General features: G+C 30.3%; 1 long non-coding RNA gene across 1 annotated transcript; it reads left to right on the top strand.

The window, feature by feature from the left end:
* Positions 1–7,303: 7,303 nt before the first annotated feature.
* On the top strand, positions 7,304–10,192 carry LOC148308747 (uncharacterized). The gene is made up of 3 exons (XR_015837644.1): positions 7,304–7,409; positions 8,230–8,356; positions 8,811–10,192. It is a non-coding gene; the product is annotated as an uncharacterized LOC148308747 (long non-coding RNA).
* The last annotated feature ends 12,278 nt before the right edge of the window (positions 10,193–22,470 follow it).

Raw genomic sequence — 22,470 nt, 5'->3', positions numbered from 1 at the left:
CACTGCTAATAAAAATGTTGATGTTTTATTATTTTAAAAAATTGTCCCACCAAGATATGTATGTCATTACAAGACTTCAATTGAATGAAAATCGCAATTTTATTCTAAATGCAACAGATGAATCCCGTTATCGTTAATTTTTTGTTAGTAATTGTTATTATTCGTTATTTATTTTAGAAAAAGGTACGTTATTTTCTCTAAATTATTGTTTATGGCTAGGTTTTAAAAAATCACGCGTTATTTCATATGTTTTTACATTAATAAGGGTAGGAAGGTACCAGAACTTCATTTATTAATTAGTAATTTAAAATCAAAATAAACAACGATTCACAGCAGGAATTTCGAGTAAAACATTCATTTCATACCATGCATTTCACGTACTTCAATGTCCACATTCCTCTCATATTTATGAACATATGAGTAATCATTTGAATGTTTTCCAACATACGGAATGAACGCAAACAAATTAAAAATGCCGATTTATTTTCGAGGATTGTGTAATATTAATGGATATATTATGGCTATCCAAATCAAACGCCGAACACTTAATTACTCAAAACGAAGGGTAGGATGGATGTATTGCAGATACTTTTACGTAAAGTATCAAAATCATGATATGGTTATATCCTTTTATTATTGAAAATAATAAAAGGATTTAACCATATCATGATTTTGAAATATGAAAATTGAATAAAAAATAAATAAAATAAAATAATAAATTAATAACTTATAATTATTATAGTATTTCATCTGAAGTTGTTGAAAATTATTAATTAATACATTTATAAACTCAAAAGGGGTAACTGTTTTAATTTATATTAAAATAATATAAAACAAACTTCTGCTTTCATAAATTGAGTCGGCAGTCACTTTGTGGTAATGTCAATCTATTTTTTTATTAAATGTAATCAAAATAATTATAACAAATAAAAAATATTAAAATTTATGATTGTAAAAAACTTCTCCTTCCCTCTGCTTTCTTCGACGTCTCAAGGAAACAACTCTAAAATTTAGAGTTGTATCCTTGAGACGTTTAAATACCGCGTGTGATTAGCTTCACATAAGGTGTTTAAAAATTGTGTGAAACAACAAAACACGTTTCACAACAGATTCCAAAAAATAGTGATAGTTACAAAGTGAGATTTGATTTTGTTATTTTTACATGCATCTGATTCAAAAATTCTACTTTATAATTTCAGTGGAAGAAATAAATTTATATTTTAAATCCCATTCAAGGACTCGTGTGTTAAAAAATGTCTTTCTTGGAAAGAATAATTTGCGATGATTTATTCAATAGATGCTCACGATCCTAGAATGCGGGGGATTCTACATATGGAATAAAAGGTCCGGACGTCTCAAAGCAAAAATGAAAAATTGTGCTTAAATAAAACCTTTTGGTCTCTTAAGGGCAAGTCGACCATTCTGATTTATTTAAATTGACCAATGAATACAAAAAAACAGAAGATAGAAAAGCCATTATTCTTTTATTATTCATTTTTCCACTCAGTTGGTATGTGTACCAGCATACGTTTTAGGAGATATTATCCTATTTCGATATATCCGAACAATTTATTTTTGCTCGATACTTGTATAACGTTTATATTTGAAAGGTTGTCACCAAACGATATTTAAAAAAAAAAACACCTATGATATAATTTAAAATACCATCACGCCGCTTTTCCGCAGAGGTAGGCAGAGAGAATAGAACGTCACACGAATCTATCTTTGCAAACATTCTTCGCTTCTTTCACATTACATTCACGCATCTCCTCGTACATACTCTCCAACTGTTCTCACTCATGACCTGAATACTTTTAAGTATTTGAAGTACTTGATCGTGCTAAGTTTTCTACGATCTTCTATTTTACTTTTAATTTTATGAATTTAAAATAACTCCTGTCGGTCGATTTCAGGACACCAGCAAGATGAACAAGCCAAACGAGTATATGTACTGCTAAACTATATTGTTATGTATTGTTATTTGTTAAAAAATAGAATGACGATGATACTTTAAAAAATTGTCAAAAACTTTTAAATTGAAAAGTCAGTTTCCAAAGTACTGGATATGAAAAAATAAATAAAATGGTTTCTCAATTTTCGATGCTCGAAGACTTTCAAAAGAAAATTTTCGATACATGTAAGAAGCTAAAATATCTTCATCTAAAGAAATTAAAGTTTAGATATTAAGCAACTTGAGGAGTTTACAAAGTGATTTATGTTGTAGTTACATTATGAAAATTGAAAACTTTTTTCTTTTTCATAATTTAGGTTTAAATACTGTCTGAGAGATCAAAGTCAAATAAACTTTTAAATGTATTTTTATTTTTTCTTCACAAACTTTCTTGTTCTGAATCCGCAAACCTACGCGTAAAGCTATTTATAGGAGCTTTCACAGTCATATCATTTGATATATTTCTTATTCATAATACTCAATGATCAATACTTTACGGATATGATTCCTAAGAAGAGAGATATTGGGAGGATTTAATACTGTTCTCAAAGTTTACATTGTAACTTCTCCATTTCCTATATACAACCAATGTCATATCTACGTAGTCACTTGACTATTACTATCAGTTTAACATTTTTAGTTGAAGTTTTACTTGGTAAATATCAATTTTTATTCAAATATATTGTGACACGTGTTTCGATACATTGCGCATCATTTTCAAACACCGCATATGAAGCTAAGTCTATATTCTAAAGTTGTATCCTTGGGACTTTGAACGTAGCTCCCTTGGGAGTAAGCTTCACAAACGGTATTAAAAAATAATGAGGAATGCATCGAAATAAGTATAACAATATGTTTTTTTGAAATAGTGGTATTAACCATGTAATTAAATATTGATGGATATTACCACAAAATAACTGCTGAATCAATCAAAGAAAGAAATTAACATTTATTTAAGACACTTTTTGAAAATTATGTGTTTGTTTAACGCAAAAAGTAAAGGATAATTTAAAGAGAACGCTTCGTATGTATTTATGAGAATGGTCCACGTTAACAACATCATATCCCTTCGTTATAGTAAGGCGAGTGGCTGATATTTTGTAAAATAAGCTCAAGCCACATAAACTAACTAAGCACGAATAATGAATAACAATGTTGTTAGTTAAAATTTTCATTATGTTTGAATAAGTCAATTCTTGTTTAAAATATTTCCGTTGGTTCTTAGAAATACGTGTATATACGTTGAACATTTTCATATGTTTCCTAAAATTTAAATTATATTCATCAAATATAATAAGGCAAACCTTTACATAATATAATTAATTTATAAAATATGTACATAAAGATCGGAGTGGTTTACAATATGTACCCTTGTACAGTGTTCCGCAAACATTTTCAATTCAAGGTACTCGTACACCTACCAAATAAAATTTTTTCAGAGGTGCATATTTACCATATTATGGTAACATATTTAAAATATTATGTTTAATATGAAATGTTAGCCTACTTACCTAGGCACAGGCAATTAAAAATTGAAGCAATTGTGTAATTTTCACAAAATAAGACTTTTTTCCGTGGTTCACCAACTAATCACCACGGTACACTAGTGTGCCACGGCACACACTTGCAGAACAATGCCTTAGTATACCCCTTGAGTTCCTATTACGCAGTTCATTCTAATATTTAAGTTCTACTAATGAAAAATAACTGTGTTTGGAAAAGCCCGTAAGGATTTTTTTACGTACGTGTATTTATTACCATTTATTTATTTAATTTCTAATGCATGGATTAATGAGCTTATTGCTTAGAGGCTATCTATCAAAAATCCAATAATTAACTAGTGATCGGTCGAGTAATAGTGGCCGAGTTTTGGGACAAGGGATTGAAAATAATGGTTTTATACAATTTTTCTTGAAAAATATTATAAAATTATAATTTTTAACTATTCTTCTTTACAATTTTCTCAGTAAAGTACACCATTTATTTCTTAGCATAGAACATCACTTTTCAATAAATTCATTTGAAAAATGCACCCTTTCTTATGACTTTCAAGAAACGCTTGGAACATTACCATATTTTCTTGGAACCTTAACTCCCCATCATAACATTCTTCCTTGGTTCCTCTTCCTCTTCTTTTCAACTCTCTGCCTACTTTTACATCGATTTGCCTTCCTTGTTTTCTTCAATTTACAGTTTCATTAAAATACAATATTGTAAATTTTTCATACCGAGATAAATTATATAATAATCTGTAGTTTATAATGTACTTATATACTTGTCTGCCCTCTGTAAAAGGTTAAAACTTTAAACAGTTAACTTGTCCGTTTTTGGTTCATTCAAGTATTTTCTTTCAAAAGTTAGTGTGCAAATTCCCTTATTCGTTAGGTATATACGTATGTGGCGTGCGATATTTTAGCTTAACACAGTCTAAAGTACATTGCCAACTTCTCTCGAATATGCAACACATTCTGACATGAAGAAAACTCAGGTTGGTTAAAGTTTGTGCTAGTCAACAACATCGGTTACGGAAAATACAATGTATCATCGATTCTTTTTTCCAGCATACGGTACTGTAATTTTCTCTCAATTGAAATTGTTGAACGTTTCACTGGCATTTCCTTTAAAGTTCACATTTAAATTGCAAATTTAGTTTAGTCATGAACATTTGAGATAAAAAAATGTACAACCATTCCCTTATCGGTTCATTCAAACGACGACAATTCAATTTACGGCACGGATTTCATAATTAAAAGTTGTTATTTAATGATAAAACATATTTACATCGTTGACAAATTATAAGAATCCAGTCAAATGAATGAGGAACGAAGACTTAAAAAATATATTATACCATAAACATTTGGACCAACTAACGGTTAAACAAATTTATGAGGCAAATATAATTGGAAAAAGGAGCAGAAGTAGTCCGAATAAAAATTGGTATGATCAGGTATATCAAATACTTGAATGCGCTCAGGTCAGGAGTAGAAATTATTAGGCACGTATGTATGAAGAGATGCTTGAATGTGGAAGACGAGAAGACTAATTGCAAATACAGAATGATGTAGCGTTCTATTTTCTCTTCCTACCCCTGCGGAGAAGCTGCTTAATGGTTAGTATGTAGTTATTTTTTTATTTTATTTTTATTTAATTAAATGCGAAATATGTGCATTTTTATTAATAGCAAAAATACTTCAATCTCATACTATTTCTGTGAGCCTCAGCGGCTTATTATCAGAAATAGATATCAACTTGTGATAGAGTGGGTTCGAACCAAGAAACTCTGACTCAAGAGTCCGTGACATTAACCACAGGACCACAACCCGACACCTAGTTGATTAGTTGGTGTGTGCGTATAAAAAATCAAATAAGCAAATTTTTGTAATGTTTTTGTACAAAAATTTATTGTTGCAACTTTATAAATATATGACATGTGAAGTTAAATTTTTATTCAGCCTTAGCTTACGCTTCGACAAATTCTCTGTTTTCAGCAAAACTTCGGGAGTTCTTTCTTACCGCCAGGAAACTATACTTTATTTGGAACATAAAGATGGATGGAGTTTCACGAAACTCATTTCCACTTGCTTTTCGTCTTCTTCCCCTAGCGGAGTCCTAATGGCGCTTGCTAACTTAGAAGATGAACGGTAGTAAGCTAGTGGCTGGCTTGTTTTACGGATCGATACAGAACATGCATTAACGAATTGCATTTCCAAACCCCTTTCAACAGTTTCGACTAACTTTCCTTGTTCAACAAAACGCGTATATTTCATTTATTGTGTCGGCATTCACTTTGTGGTAAAACATGATGAAATTGTAAAAGAAAAAAAACTTGTTTTTTTACCACTTGAGTTTATTTTATTATGACTAAAATAATAAAATATTTACTATCTCATCAAAGATGAAGAAGTCGAAATATTTTTTCACAAATCTGGATTATCTCCAATTATAGGAGTTATTTTTCATATAATTTTTTGACATCTGATCAAAGATGAAGAAGTGACATCTTTGACATCTCATCAAAGATGAAGAACAAAGATAACTTCTTACCTAAAACAAAAAAAAATCCTTTCACCACCCTTATTAATTCCTCTCCTTTCCTTCTTTTTCCTGCAAAATCTATTTTTTGTACCACACCCTTTTTTTTAATCTCTGCATGTTTTTTAATAGTTACTATAACATAAATGTGGAATCGTTTAATTGGCTTTATTTTTTTAATGTACCTAACTATTTTTGTAAATGTAATGTTATGTTTATTATTGTTTATTATATATTTTTTTATATGTAAAGCTGTACAATTCCCGAACAAATAAAGTCATCATTTAACTAAGCCTATAACGGTCGTAAGCCCTGTAAATGCCCAGAACTTTTCCTCATCTATGTTGATATGTCAAAAAATTAAAAAAATTAACATCAAATTAGAGATAATCCAGATTTGTGAAAACTATTTTTCTAGTCAGTTGTATGTACTGGCATACGTTTTAAGATACTCGTATAGTATCCAATATCAATATATCCGAACAATTTTTAATTATTCGATTCTCTTATAACGTATGTATGTACTGGAGAGGTTGTTGCCCTACGACATAAAAAAAAAAAAAATTAACTTACCATCACGTAGCTTTTCCACAGGGGTACACAGAGGGAATGGAACGCCACACCAAACTTTCGTTGAAAACAATCTTCGCCTCTTTCACATTCATGCATCTCGTCATACATACCCGCCGATTATTCCGACATTCAACCTGACCAATTTAAAGTGCTTGAAATTCTAGAGAGTGCCAAATTTTTCTTGGTCTTTCTCTGCTACTATTACAACCACATTCGCTTCATAAATTTGTTTTACTGTTCTTTCTTCACTCATTCGTTTCACATGCCCAAACCAACTCACCACGCCTATTTAAATTTCTTCAATATGCATACTTGCATTTTTTCTTAATACCATCATTTGAATATCTTTATGAATATATAAATACATTGTTATACCGCACAATCATATTTGTTTTTCAAATTAAATATTTTAAAGTACGTTTTAACTTAATTTATATTTCATAATTTTTCTCATTCCTTTAGAAATCTCGCTGGATTGAAAATATTATAATAATTCAAAAAAATCTTTATTGATAATATTAATTTTAAAAATATTAATATTAATCATATGAATAATTAATATTATTAAATATAATTGTATAAGATATGTTGAAAATATGTAACCTGTTCGATGTTGACCACATTTATTTTACGAACGACTCCAATACTTTTTAAATAGTGTTTCGGAACGCGGCTCGTGCGTTTAGATCAGTTCACTACCTTGCAACAATAAACAGAATTCATTTTATCGAGATCGATACAGCGTAACGGGTTTCGTCTTCGGTATCTCTATGAATTGCGATTTATTTAAATAAATTACAGTTTATTATAAATAACTGAAGTGCACTTCCTACGTGAAGAGATATAAAATCAGGTGACTTATTTTTTAAAATTTAATTTGTTATTTATTACATATAAATTCATTTTTGTTGTCGTATGAATTAAATGTTTCATTTATAAACCTCATATATTACCTGTCAAAAGGATGTTTTTTTTAATCTTTCTGTTTGTTTTTTATTTTATTTTTTATATAAGTATTATTAATTCATATATTAGACACTGGATTATTCACCATTCGAATGACGGGTATAATAATGGGTAGAATGGTGAACGTTACACTCGTGTATAAAGTGATCGTTTAAGCCAGCCAAATGCCAGGTCGTGAGCAATAGGGATGCTCAGACTTGCATCACGTTCATTTTATTTTTCTTTTACCTTTGAACAGAGTGAGCCACAGCAACGCTTGGCCAGGTACAGCCAGTATATGATAACGGCTTTTAGAAAAAAATAACTTTATTACGTTACAAAGAGAATATTAAATAAAATAAAATACTTTCACTTTCATTACATTTTGGTGTTTGATAATGGAGTTTGAGTAATTTATTTTTAACTCTTGCATAATTTTGAACCCACATATCACGGAAATAATGTTACTTGAACAAAAAATAACGTTTATAAGGTTATCTATACGCTAATCAAGGTTTCATTGTAAGCCGTTATGAAAATAATAAAAAAAAACACCACACATCCCTCATACTGATATTTTTTAAATTTCTGTTTTACCGATAACACTGAGACTGGAAACAAAATGTTATTTAAAAAAAAAATATATGTTTAATAAAAATATATCGGTTAATACAAAAGGTTTAATTCCTCAAATTGTTTGATAACCAAATAATACTCTTCTTTTTTAGGTTTCTCTGATATAAACAAAAGTGCTCAATATTTATAACAATGGATAACAATACCACTTCTAGAAAAATAATAAAAAAATATAAGAAAAAAAGGACGGATAACAGAAAAAGATTTCCAGACTTAACAGTAAGTTTATTTATTTAGTTATTTTAAAAATAGCATTTAGGATTTTTATGAAGTGTGTGTAAGCTTACGGTGAGAGTAGTTTAATTTGTTTATATTTTTGATTTAAAATAAACCCTGATGATGACAAGGTATTGTCGAAACCGGTAGTTTAAATTGTATTAATAAAAAAATAGTGAAAACAAAGTTCATTAATTTTATAAAGTTCATAAAATGCGCCACAAAGTATCTGCGGAAAACATTCAAGAAATATTAATTTGATTTGAATTTTAATGACCTGATGATGGAATGATTTTCCAAAACCCGTTAGTCACAAATAAGTGTTTGAAAAAGTGGTATTACACAACGTAAACAATGGATGGTAAGGAGAGGGTTTTATTACCACACCACAAAGTTATCAATGCTTTTAATATACAAAATATATCATTTTTAAATATGTATTTTTTTTGAGTTACAGAGAATGGCCTTCGAATTATCATCCTATACATATCGCAAGTCTAGTATGCAAACAGATCATGAAGATATTGAATTGACCGAGGATTACGTGACTGAAAACTCAATCAGCGACGTTAGTTCCTCAAGTCTTCACTCACTCGAAGAAGAACACCAAAGAAGTAAGTTCATCTCCACCTCGGACTCCTCAAACACCAGCCTTCCGGAACTTATTATCGAAATGGACTCTAAATCGGTGAATCGAGAACCGGAAACAGTACGGAATATAAAAAGGATGTCCCTTCTTTTGGAAAATCAAAGACGAAAGAAAACTCTGAACGATTGGAAAATAAAATTTATGCAGAATTGGTGTAAGCCTCAGTACTTTGGCGCCGCATTTTGCAACCACAATGATGAACAATTGCATTCTTACTGTGATAAATGCACAAACGATTTAAATATGAGAATTAATCAAATGCAGGCTGGCACAGTTCGGACATTACGCTCTGAGTAACAATAACAAATTATGTACTGTAGTTTTGATTTTAGTTTTTAAATGAATTAATTTTAACCCTCATATGTAAATCGTTATTTATCTTATTATAAATTAATTAATTCTCAATTATAAGATGTTACTTGTCTTATTATTATGTCATGGAAAGTCTGAGACAAGCATTATCGATAAAATTAAGAAAGTATTATTTAGACTAATTAGTTGTACTCATGTATTGTCTTTAAAAGAAGCTGTTTGCTTCGAAGCCATTAATAAGATATATCAAGATCATACTAGCAGAACGCATTAAGTCATACAAACATGTTTCGGGATAATGCAGTTAAAAAGAAAGATTATGAAGAAAAAAAGGAGGATAATGAGAGAAAAAAGGTTCATCCTAGGCATTCTTACACAGACTCGTTTATTCTAATATATTTTACTGTAATTAAATATTTTGGGTGCACTGATTCAAAATAAAACCCAAACGTGCATTATTTATATGTAAAGTTCTTCTACTTGTTGGTGAAGGTCTTGTGGCCTGTTTTTAAGAGGAATTAGCCTCATGCGATGCCGATTCCCAGCTGCCAATCCATCTCTTTAATGACCCGCCCAGGAGTGGTTTATCTTGGGATTGGACGTGCAGTGCAATGTGGGGGAGTCTGGATTGTTCCAATCTCGTCACATGCATTTACGATATATATAAGAGATGGTTGTCAAACTGTGTTGAATAAAACAGCTGGATTCTGTTGATACAATACTTTTGTCATGCCAAATGAATTTTCCTAAACGAAGATTTTTTAAAAAAGGTTTGGCAATCATATGCAAAATATTCTTTGGCTAGATTTACATATTGTAGATTACTTAGACTTTCCTGTGATTAGTTAAAGTCTTACTTCCCTATGGAATCCGAGACATGTTTTGCATGCTTTTACATATATGTATATATATATATATATATATATATATATATATATATATATATATATATATATATATATATATATATATAATATATATATATATATATATATATATATATATATATATATATATATATATATATATATATATATATATATATATATATATATATATAAATATATTTATATTTATATATATATATATATATATATATAAATATATATATATATATAAATATGTATATATATATATATATATATATATATATATATATATATATATATATATATATATATATATATATATATATATATATATATATATATATATATATATATATATATTTATATATATATATATATATATATATATATATATTTATATATATATATATATATATATATATATATATATATATATATATATATATATATATATATAATATATATATATATATATATATATATATATATATATATATATATATATATATATATTTACATTTAATCATTCCATTAGTTTTTCAATAAAGAGTTTCCTCCAAACCACGCTTTATTTATTAACATTTTTAGGTGGGTCTAAATCCTTGTTGTGTTGTGTGAACTCAAACATAACGCGTCATAAGATTTATGACATAACAAATGTTTGAGTTACAAAAAATTGAGTAGTGTGGTTATCAATCATGTGTAGAATGGTGGATGTTATATGTGTGTAAAGTGATCACTTGACCAACCTATGACAGCCTTGTAAATACCTAAACTTCCAAATTCCTCTTCATCTTTGTTGCGATATTAAAATGTTTTATTTGTACTGCATTCTAAGTTGGAGTAATATGCTTTAGTATTTTTTCTTAAAGAATGCTGAATGTCACACAGTATTTAAAGCGATGAACCAAAAAATGACAGGTAACCCAATAAATGCACAGACTTTTACAATCCCACCTCAAATGTTTTTTTTCATCTAAATTGTGATGTCAATGAAAATGTTGATGATTGTTTTAAAATATTTTTTTGTATTCACCCGGTTTATATTTTTACCCAAGTTGTGCATACAAAACTAGATCGGAACGATGGGGTGTTGATTTGATCGAAGATAATATAAGTAATATATGAGGTGATAAACCCAGCGCTCCAGATTTCCGAATCTAGAAATGGAATATATTGGATGGGATATAGATGACGTAGGTAAGTGAAGGAATTTAGGGTGAATGACACAACTGCCATATGTGAAAGGAAATGGAAGATGAAAAGTAGGTTGTATGTATATGAGAGAAAGATCACATATCGTTCACTCCTTTTAACAACGTCACAAATCAAAAATCGTCAATTATCCCAGCAAAAGTGGCGTATTATAAAACTTTATGACCTTCAAGAAGGCATATTTTTAACTTAATATTTACCCGCTACAGGGCAGAAAGTATCGTTCTTGCATTTTGAAGAAAATGTATTGTTTAATAATGTTTTTATAAATATACTAAATATTTTTAAAAGTGAGAAAAAACATTCATGTTTTACCTAAAAAGATCGTTGCACAGTAAAAAATTCAATTAGCGGCTGGATATTTATTTTTAATACATTTTATTATAATTTTAAACATTAAAAACGATCTCCTGAAAAATCAAGTTTTTTTATATCTGACGTTGATGAAAGGAACGAGGGATATATCAATCAGATTTCGTAAAATTCAATTTTCGGAAATCATTGTATGACAAAATAAAAATAAAACGAAGGGATAATTGAAAAGATTTTGAAAAGTTCTTTAAAGTAGTATGAGTATGTGGAGTGAATGGATAGCGAGAGAATGACTAAGAAAGTTTCTTGGTGAATGTGAACAGGAGAACAGAACGAGGAGGACCGAAAAAGACTTGGCACGACCAGATCAATAAGAACCTCAAATCTGGTGATGTAAAAGTGGTGGTGAAACGGCATGATGGTAGTTAGTAGATACTAATAGTAGTACAATGAAAATATAATGACAACACACCGAATTGTCGGTGCAGATGATAAAATGCGAAAAAAGGTTGACTATAAATATCAGGAGGTATAAAAATTCATATTTCAAAATTGGAGACATCTGCAGGCAATTTCTTGAACCATTTAACTGGTGTTGCTAGGATGTAATTAAGTACCTACCTACGCAGGTACGCGCCATATTCCAAACTTATGTAAATCACATTTCTGGTGCTAATGTTTGTATGTATATTTATACGAAAGATTAGTTAAATTTGAACATAGCGCATTCGGTATTTCTAGACAGTCTTACCCACAGAAACATTTTGGGGAATTAATTTGAAAATTAAATCATTTTAGGGTCGGGTTTATTAAATTTATATGCATTGATCTAAAACGTACTTCTCTCACTAGAGAAATATATTCGGCCCACTGGCCGAATATATTTAAACCTCCGTGGAATTCGTAAACAATTTTAATTAGAAAGTTCATTTTAAAACATAGCGTTAATTTTACAATATACATAATATATAAATCATGTTTCAAGACCAATTCGTGAAACTTCAAGGAGATTTTTCAATAGAAGAATTATGTAGTTTTTTCTCCATTTGAAATATTTTAGTTTGTTTAAAAAAATAATTAAACAATACCTTATATTCAAAATGCAAAAACAACATTTTCAGCCCGGTGGCGGGTAAATATAAGGTTAAAAATATGCCTCTTTGCTGGGATATAGTACATTTTCTGGGCAATCCGAAAACATACACAACTGAAAATTGTCGATTTTTTATTTATGACGCTCTTGAAAGGAGTGAGCGATATGTGGTAGGTATAATTGTTTAATTTGGTAGAGCAGTGGAATGAAATGAAACAACTTGAATCATCTTAGATGTTTATGATGAATAAATGAATAATAAAGTCCACATTTGCATAAGGATACGGTTTTGTGCAATTGTGGACTATAAATACCGGTCACACTGTGGACCAATAAATCGATCACCAGGTCACTTCCAGCAAATTTCATCTAGCAATTGATACTATTACTCAAGAATACTGTAATATGCATCAGTTGACTATGAATATCGGACACCAGGTTACTATTAGTCAATTTCATCGAGAAATAAACAATATTACTCAAGAATATTATGATGTTCAACCGTGGACTTTGAATATCGGTCACCAGGTCACTACCAATCAAATAATCTAGAATTTGACAATATTTCTCAATAATAATGTTATATGCAAAAGTGGACTATGAATACCGATCACTTGTCACTACGAGTAAATTTCATCCAGAAATAAACAATATTATTGTAACATGCAAACGTGGGCTATTAATACTGGTCACAGTCACTACGGGTCAATTTTAGCAAGTTATCAATAAGAAAAATGTCTGGTTGTGGTCCCATGGTAAGTGTCATGGACTCCTGTGTCAGAGTTTCTCGGTTCAAACCCACTGTACCACGATTTGATACCTCCATATTTCTAATAATTATCCGGTTAGGATCTCAGAAATAGTATGAAATTGAAGATTTTTTGGAAGTAATAAAAAATACAAATATTTTTTAAAACTAACTTACTAACTAACGAAAGAATAGAACGCCACACCACTCTGTCTTTGCAAACATTCTTTGCCTCTTCCACGTTCATGCATCTATCATCTATCATCACACATACTCGCCGATTGTTACGACTCCTAACCTTACCACTTTCAAGTATTTGGCATACCTGATCGTGCCATGTTTTTCTCGGTCTTCCTCTGCTCCTTTTTCCACTTACATTCGCCTCATAAATTTGTTTTACCATTCTTTCCTCACTCATTCGTTCTACATATCCAAACCATCTCAACACACCTTTCTCAATTTTATCGATAATGCTTATCTCAGCTTTGCATTCCTTCCTTATTTCACTATTTGCACATCTATCATACATCGTTTTTTCGCACATTCTTCTGAGAGATCGCATTTCGACTGCATTCAGTCTACTTTCATCCTTCTTTTGCCAACTTCATGTTTCACTTCCATACATTAGAGTTGGAACCAGGACTCCGTTGTGCACTGCCAGTTTAGCTTCCGCTGATATGTTTTTATTTGCTATAACTGATTTCAATGCACCATTCACTTTGTTCCCAGCATTCACTCTCCTTTCTATGTCTTTATCAATCTTTCCATCCCTAGAAAACATACTACCCAAATATACAAGTATTTTTTAATAAATAAAAAATGGTGCTAGAGAACGCTTTCAAAGTTCATAATAATAATAATAAAACCCTTATCCGCACCCCAATGGTGCATAGGGCACTGCGTCATATAAACGCAGAGTTATTTTGATCGTTTACACATGGAGGAAAGGTGATCAGCCCTCCGCTTCAGGTACCAGTCCAGGGTAATATTGAATAAATATTACAGTGAAAAAATCAAGTTCAATGTTCATGAAAGGTTTATTTCACTCAGTGAGAATTTCCTGATTTTGATCAAAATAAACGTATCTACATATATTAACGGAGTGAAAAAAAACATGATCACTGTATATTATCTATAAATTTACTAAATTTCAGGCATTTACAAATGTACTCGTATAATGTTGAAGCGTTGGTTTTCATAACGGTATTCCAGATATTTAACATCTGTCTTTATTAACGCGGTTTAAATATATTATGAACATTAACGTCTCGGCAGGGGGTGTACTTGTGTCCCGCATAAGACGCCACTAATGTGGGTTGACCTTACTTGGAGGGTCCCATTTGACTGTAAATCTAAAAACTTATTCAGTGATGACCCTAATCTAGATTCCGACCGTGGCGCTTTATTTGTATGAGTTATGTAAATTATTTCTAAGGGACAGCGTACAGTAAAATTTATTCATATTATATGTATAATATTCCATGTAATACTCAAGTTAACCTGTTTTATGTTTGAAGATAGATGGTAAATAACTCTTAAGTGGAATGACCCGAATTTGTGAATAAGAATTCGGACACATTTGGAATATTGTCTATAAAATAAGTAGTGAAATTATAAGCTTTATAAAATTTTTAAATCATTATTTCAGGCGTCTTCTAGCATATGAAATAATTGGGGTAAAATTTTGCATACATTGAAAATAAGGGTCTCTGCTAAATAAAAAGCTTACCCAACTCAATCATAGATGCTGCCATGTACTCATATATGAAAGCACGTGGCCGCCTCCGTGGTGTAATGGTCAGCGTGTTTAGCTACCATAATGGAGTTCCCGGGTTCGATTCCCAGGGGGGTCAAATAAGTATAATAAGATAGTTAATGTATATCAAATATTAATTCTAATATTTATTCAATATTACCCTGAACTGGTACTTGAAGCGGAGGACTGATCATCTTTCCTTTATGTGTTTAACGATCAAGATAATACTGCTTTTGTAAGGTGCAGTGCCGTATGCACCATTGGGTGCGGATGAGGGTAAGAAGAAGAAGAAGATAAAAGTATATTTTTTCCAAAAATTGAGTAGTGTGGTTGTCAATCGTGATTACTTAAACCAATCTATGATGGGTTGTAGCTCTGAAAAAACTGAGACATTCATTTTTGTCAAGATTTCGATAAAAATGGAAACATAACCCTAAAACATTTAAATTACGTCATTAGGATCAACATTCTGTACATTTAAAAATGTTGCCAATTTTTTTTTAAGGGACCCATTTGTTTGATCTTACATGTGTATGTAAAAGTCTCTAAAAGGGAAATTCGAGATTCGAAGTAACTAGAAAAAAGTAGATAGTTTTTTCAATATAGAAACTTCAAGCAAAAAGTCTATTTTGCTAAACACACAATGGTTACATTTGACTAAAAGTTGGTTTACATCCTCTTGAGAGATTTTATTTGATCAGTTCAGATGGTATTTACCAAAACGGTCCAAAATGTCATTTGTAAAAAGGATTGCCAATGAATTGGTTGTTTATTTTCCATTGTAAAATAAATATATGTACAATAATAATAATAATAATAAAACCCTTATCCGCACCCCAATGGTGCATAGGGCACTGTGTCAAATAAACGCAGTGTTATCTTGATCGTTTACACATCCGCCTTCCGCTTCATGTACCAGTCCAGGGTAATATTGAATAAATATTACAGTGAAAAAATCACTAATATTTATTTTACCCCCCATGGGAATCGAACCCGGATCCTCCAGACCAGTAGCCGAGCGTGCTGACCATTACACTACGGAGGCGGATAGTAATACACAATAGACAATAATACATTATAATATTTTATTTATTGTTTCGGCATTAACTTTGTGGTAAGACATGTTACAATAATTAAAGAAAACACTTCGTTTTAATTATAATAACAATAAAAATATTTGGACTTTATGTTTGTTCCGGCTATAAGCGCGTTTCTGAAAATTTTGGACCCGGTAGGTGGCACTTTAGTCTAGACATAAAAATACGTTATTTCTCTTGAACCTATGGACCAAATGACACCAATTTTGTGGTGAGAGGGTGGGAATTTTTTAAGGGACACTTCTAGGGTCCTTAAGAACAAACATCTCATTATCATTGTGTAATACCACGCTAGTGGTTTTATGTGGTGTTACACAAAGTGAACGATGAATGATAAGGAGAGTATCATATTACCATACCAACAAGTTAACAATGCTTTTAACCCTAGAAAACTAAACAATCGTAAAAAATTATAATATCGTAAACAAATAATAATGATTCCTAAAAAACAATGTTCTCCTCGTTCCTGCGCCCCCTGATTCATAGTTCCTTCCTAATGTACCTACTTTTTTTTCATTATTGCGTGATCTATTAAACCCAAGGAATATTATTATTTCTTGTAAAATAATAAATAAAGTGAAAATCTTATTTATTCCTGTTTTATTTCTATATTGTATTTTTTTAATAATTTTAGTAACAATGTCACTTAAAGGATAGTTTAGTTATCTAGGGAAAATAAAAAAAATATCCTAAAGAACACCTATGCCAAAAAGAAATAAAAAAAAAACATAAAAAGAAGAGGTTGATGTTTTATTCGGCTGGACTAGTACTTTAAACATTATTTCTGTATGGAATTAATGCTCTGGTCCAGTTAGAATACCTTTATATTATAATTAATTCAGCAGAAATCCATCATGGCAATGTGTCGAGATATTTAGAATCATTGTCCTAGATTCATATCCCCGGAGTAGCAATTCTGCGAAGTAATGTTGGTTATTCCCTCCAAACATTGTTATGGTTCTACTGTTAATGCTTTTACCATTACCGGGCAACTTTCTTAATGTGAAAACTTAAGGGTTAAGTCAGGTAGACCCCAACCTGGAAAATACTTGTCATCATTACTAAAGGCAAGCGCAAATAAAATTATGTCCTTGTGAAGAAGCAGTATAGTCATTTTATCCTAGTAAAAATAAAAACATAAAACAAACATTATAAAAAATAAATAAATAACATGATTTTTTACGAGCAATTTGAGAATATCGTATGAATAACTTTGAAGATGTATGTATGTTTTATATAAATACAGTATATGTTTCTTTTCGTGAGTAGTACTAGAAAATAATATGTAGTATATTGGCACAATCCTTTTGTAATTTAAATTATTTTTGATATACTCGAGATAAATCCGGGTCTGTATATATCGCTCACTCCTTTCAAGAACGTCATAAATAAAAAAAACGTGATTTTTCAGGAGAACGTTTTTAAGGTTTAAAAATATAAAACAATGTATTAAAAATAAATATAAAGCCACTTATTAACTTTTTACTGTGCAACAGATCCTTTTAGGCAAAATCTGAAGGTTTTTTCACCATTTGAAAAATATTTAGTATATTTAAAAAAACAATTAAACGATACCTTTTCTTCAAAATGCAAAAACGACGCTTTCTGCCCTGTAGCGGGTAAATATAAAGTTAAAAATATGCCGCTTTTGCTGGGATATAGTACATTTTCTGGGCATTCCGAAAACATGCACAACTGAAAATTGACGATTTTTGATTTATGACGATCTTGAAAGGAGTGAGCGATATGTATGGATGTAATTATTTTTCTACCTTACTAATTATATTTAAATTCCGTTATAAACAAAGTTGGTAAAATGAACTCTCTCCCCTAAAAACGAGCAAGAGAGAGGTAGAAGAAGAAGGAATCACAACGGGAATAATTTTAAAAACGGGTTTGAAGTAAAATTTAATTGGTTATTTATTAAAGGTAAGACATTCATAATTGCTTTACTTATTTCAAATGTGTTTATATTATGTAAACAAAGACCTGTTTTATTTACATGTAAAATTTCCAAACCCGTTGATTAATTTAACTTATGGTCTTCAGATATAAGGTGATTGTCATATTCAGAAAAATTATTATTATCAAGGTGTTCTTTAATTCTAGTTTTCATGGTTCTGTAGCGCTCTCCATTGACCGCAACATTCTGGCCAGCATCGTCTTAAAAAAATATGCCAATAATTCCACCTTCCCATAAAGCACACCAAACAGTGACTTTTAATGGGTGTAAGGGCATCTCGACAAAGACTTCTAGGTTTTCTCCATTCCAAATTTGTCAATTCTGCTTATTTACAAGCTTCCAACTGTTAATTGCCAGTCTGTAAAAACAATGTTGCCATCTTAATAACTAATCCTCTAAAAAATACGTGCTTTTAATTAAAGACACATTTCAATCATTTAATGGCTCAATACAAGATAGGCGTATGTCATAATTTCAGTCAAAATAATTTGCGGTTTCATGACCGATATGTAACCCTTTAGTAATTAATGCTCGTGATAAATTACCGGTCGTTCAGCTATCAGATTTGTTGACAGATACCGACCAGGTTTCGATGCGTGGAGTTGAGAGCACACACAGCGTAATGATGGGCGAATGGCCCTGCGCCTGCGGTCAGGTTGGCCGGATCTCCCATGCTAATTAAAACGTTTCGATTCAATTTGTTAAGTTCATCAGAATACATCCATTTATGTATTGTTTACAGGACTTTGATTAATATTTGAGTCAGATAATTACAAACTCATTCGAAATATTATTTTGTTTGACGAAATTATTTTCAGCGTTCTTTAAAAATCATGCATTACTTAAATTTACATACAAAATCTATTTCTAAAATGTAATTATATCAAACCATACTTTAAACCTTTACCATAACTTGCATGTAGTTATTATTATCATACAAACTTAAACTCAGTCAATTTAAATTCATTTTCTCAGATTTTTGTTTATATATAAAATTATGGTGTTCAACCCCTGCCTTGTTGTGTATATAACAATTTTGTCTATTCTCATACCATTCTGATGATGTCAGTTGTAACGAAACCCGGTCACTGGACAAATAAAATTTATGTGTTTAAAACTATTTATGTAGTTGATATTTTATTCTATAAAATTATACTACTTTAATCTTGATTCCAACAACAACAAAAATTACTTTATATTATATTTTTTCCACGTATAGTTTTTGATCCATGATCGAGTTTTGTTGTTACCGATATCATCAAACTTGTAGGTAATGACGAATCCTGGTTACTGGTGAAAGAAAATATATGTGGGAAAAACTATATAGATTTATAAAATGCAGTTCAAATGTGATTGTCAATAACGGGTAGATGGTGAGTATTATACGTGTACAAAGTGATCACTTTATCTTGTAAGCCCTATAATTACCCAGACGTTTTTTTTCACTTGTTGATGAGAATTTTTTTTATTCTCGATAGTACCTACCTAGTATTTTCTTAACAAATTCGAGTAGTTGTTAATATATGATTTGCACATTATTTTTTGCGTAGTATGTTTAAATTGTCTATAAAATGTATTGGCAGAACGTATTTTTAGTAGTTTAAATAAAGATAAAATAAATTTATTTAAATCTGGTATTTTCAAAATAATGAGAAAGAAAAAACTATTTTGCCCCATTATATTGGTGTGTTCCTGTTTGTCTTTTTTTTCCTTTTATTTTACATAAAAAAAAACACTTTTAAAACCCACTTTAAATACCACTTTAAAAAACAAAGAAGTATTTTTTAAATTGGCATTACACAAAGTGAACGATGAATGATAAGGAGAGTGCAATATTACCATACCACAATATTAACAATGCTTTTAATATACAAAATAAGATATTTTGGTACTTATGAATTGCATTATTTTATGTAACTGCGTGTGTTTATTTTTTAAATAATTAATATCCAAGCGGGCTTCGTAAACAACCTCCTGAATTATAGACTTGTTTAACCGCCAATTCGGGCTCGTTTCGTTTTCAGAAACACTACACATAAAAACAAAAGGGAAAATTAATTAATTATCCCGATTCCAACGTTACGAAACTGCCATTCAGTTTAATTCTGTACCCTTAAACATTTGTGTAAAATTAAACGCGAATGCAGAAGCAGAGTTTTTTTAAGCACACTCGTAGCTACCTTGTTACCCCAATTACCTTGCCAAAAGGTAAGTTGGAATTCATTTAAATTATAAATTGAAAACTGATTTGTGAGAACCATACACACGTGGTATTTTAGCAGAAACCCATTTGAAAAAATATTGGAATGTAATTAAATTTGAGTAAATTGATAAATTTTTGCTAGTATGGGAGAAATATACTTTCAAAATATACAAAATGTCTAATCTTTATCTTCAAAGACCCTTATTGTTATTCAGAAAGCAGTTCAATTGCCTCAATGGATTTTTTTTCATTATTATTATTATAAGAGTATTATTATTATTTCTTGAATGTTTTTCGCAGATACTTTGTGGCACATTTTATAAAATGAAACAACTTTGTTGTAACCACTTTTTTATTATTAGTACAATTTAACTTACCGGTTTTGTCAAGCACCTTGTCATCATCAGGGTTTATTAAATTCTAAAACATTTAAAAAATTAAAAAAAAACTCATATTTAATTACATTCCCTTACCAAAAACTAAGGTAAGGGAATGTAATTAACTATAAGTTTTTTAATGGTTTTAATGTTTTATAATTTAGTTAACCCTAATGATGACAAGGTTCTTGTCGAAACCGGTAGGTTGAAGTGTGCTTATAATAAAAAAGTGGTTAAAACAAAGTTGTTTAATTTTATCAAGTTTATTATTATTATTTTTAGATTCCCAGGGGCTCTTTATAAAAATTATTATTTTTTCACTGTTATATTTATTAAATATTACCCTTAAGATGTACATAAAGCGCAGGCATTTAACCCTTGCCTTCATATAATAAACGATCAAATTAACATTACATCAGTTTAATATAATGTCTTATGCACCACTGGGTATGGTTAAGAGTCGCTTTGTTTTTATTAGGATGATGTTATCAAAAAGGAATCCAAAAAACGTTGTGATGTAAATCACATTATTTTTTGACATCTCAACATAGATGAAGAATAATATGGAAGTCTGGGTATTTTCAGCTTTGTTGAAATATCAAAAATAATATGAATAATAACTCCTATAAATTGATATAATCTAGATAAATCATCAATCATATTAAATGAATGGTGCATTTTTTTCTTGTATATTTTGATTCCACGTTATAATCTCCTGAGCGGCAATCATTAGCTGTAGTCAAATTGTGTATAAGGTACTTAAAAAAATATATTTCCAGGCGTTTCCTAGTATATAAGAATAATCCAGGGTTCGGATTTCCCGTTCAATTAAAAGGGTCTCTGTTAAGTAAAAGCTTTCCCCAATCCAATATAGATGACTGTTGTGAACTCAAATGTACCGTGTCATGAGATTGATCAATATATCTAGGAACTCCAAAAAAAGTGTTGTCAATTATGTGTAGAATGGTGAATGTTGAACGTGTGTTAAGTGATCACTTAAGCACCCTATCACACAAACCCTGTAAAAACACAAACTTCTATATTCTTCTTCATCCATGTAAAAATAACTCCTCAGTGGATACAATCCAGATTTACGAACAAGTATTAGGACGCATTGAAATGTAAATATACACAATAAATAACAGCATTTGTATTTTTTATATTTTTTGAAGATTTGCATTAAATAGTTTTAATAGTTTTTCTACCACAAACTCTACGTTGAAAATTGCAAACCACATTTTATTTTCTTTCCACGTATTTGTGACGTCAACACTACACCTAAGCGATCCAAATAACATTGCCGCCATTAGGAGAGCCTCATATAGGAAGCAGGGTGTACGAGTAGGATACAAGGTAGGATGTTTCCTGTTATTTCCGGATGTGAATATTTTACGGAATTCCCGGCGGGGATTTCCGAGTTGCGGACTGAATTTTAATTGCTGTCATTTCATCGCCTGATATTGCATGCAGGCGTTAAGATTGGATTCAAATAAAACAAAATCTGTAGAACGTTATATTCTCAT

This window comes from Brachycentrus maculatus, unplaced genomic scaffold (genome assembly GCF_059751285.1).
Source record: "Brachycentrus maculatus isolate JH-2025_06_01 unplaced genomic scaffold, ASM5975128v1 h1tg000150l, whole genome shotgun sequence".
NCBI lineage: Eukaryota > Metazoa > Arthropoda > Insecta > Trichoptera > Brachycentridae > Brachycentrus > Brachycentrus maculatus.
The sequence above is the reverse complement of the archived record's forward strand: the minus strand, read 5'-3'. Positions and strand labels throughout refer to the sequence as shown.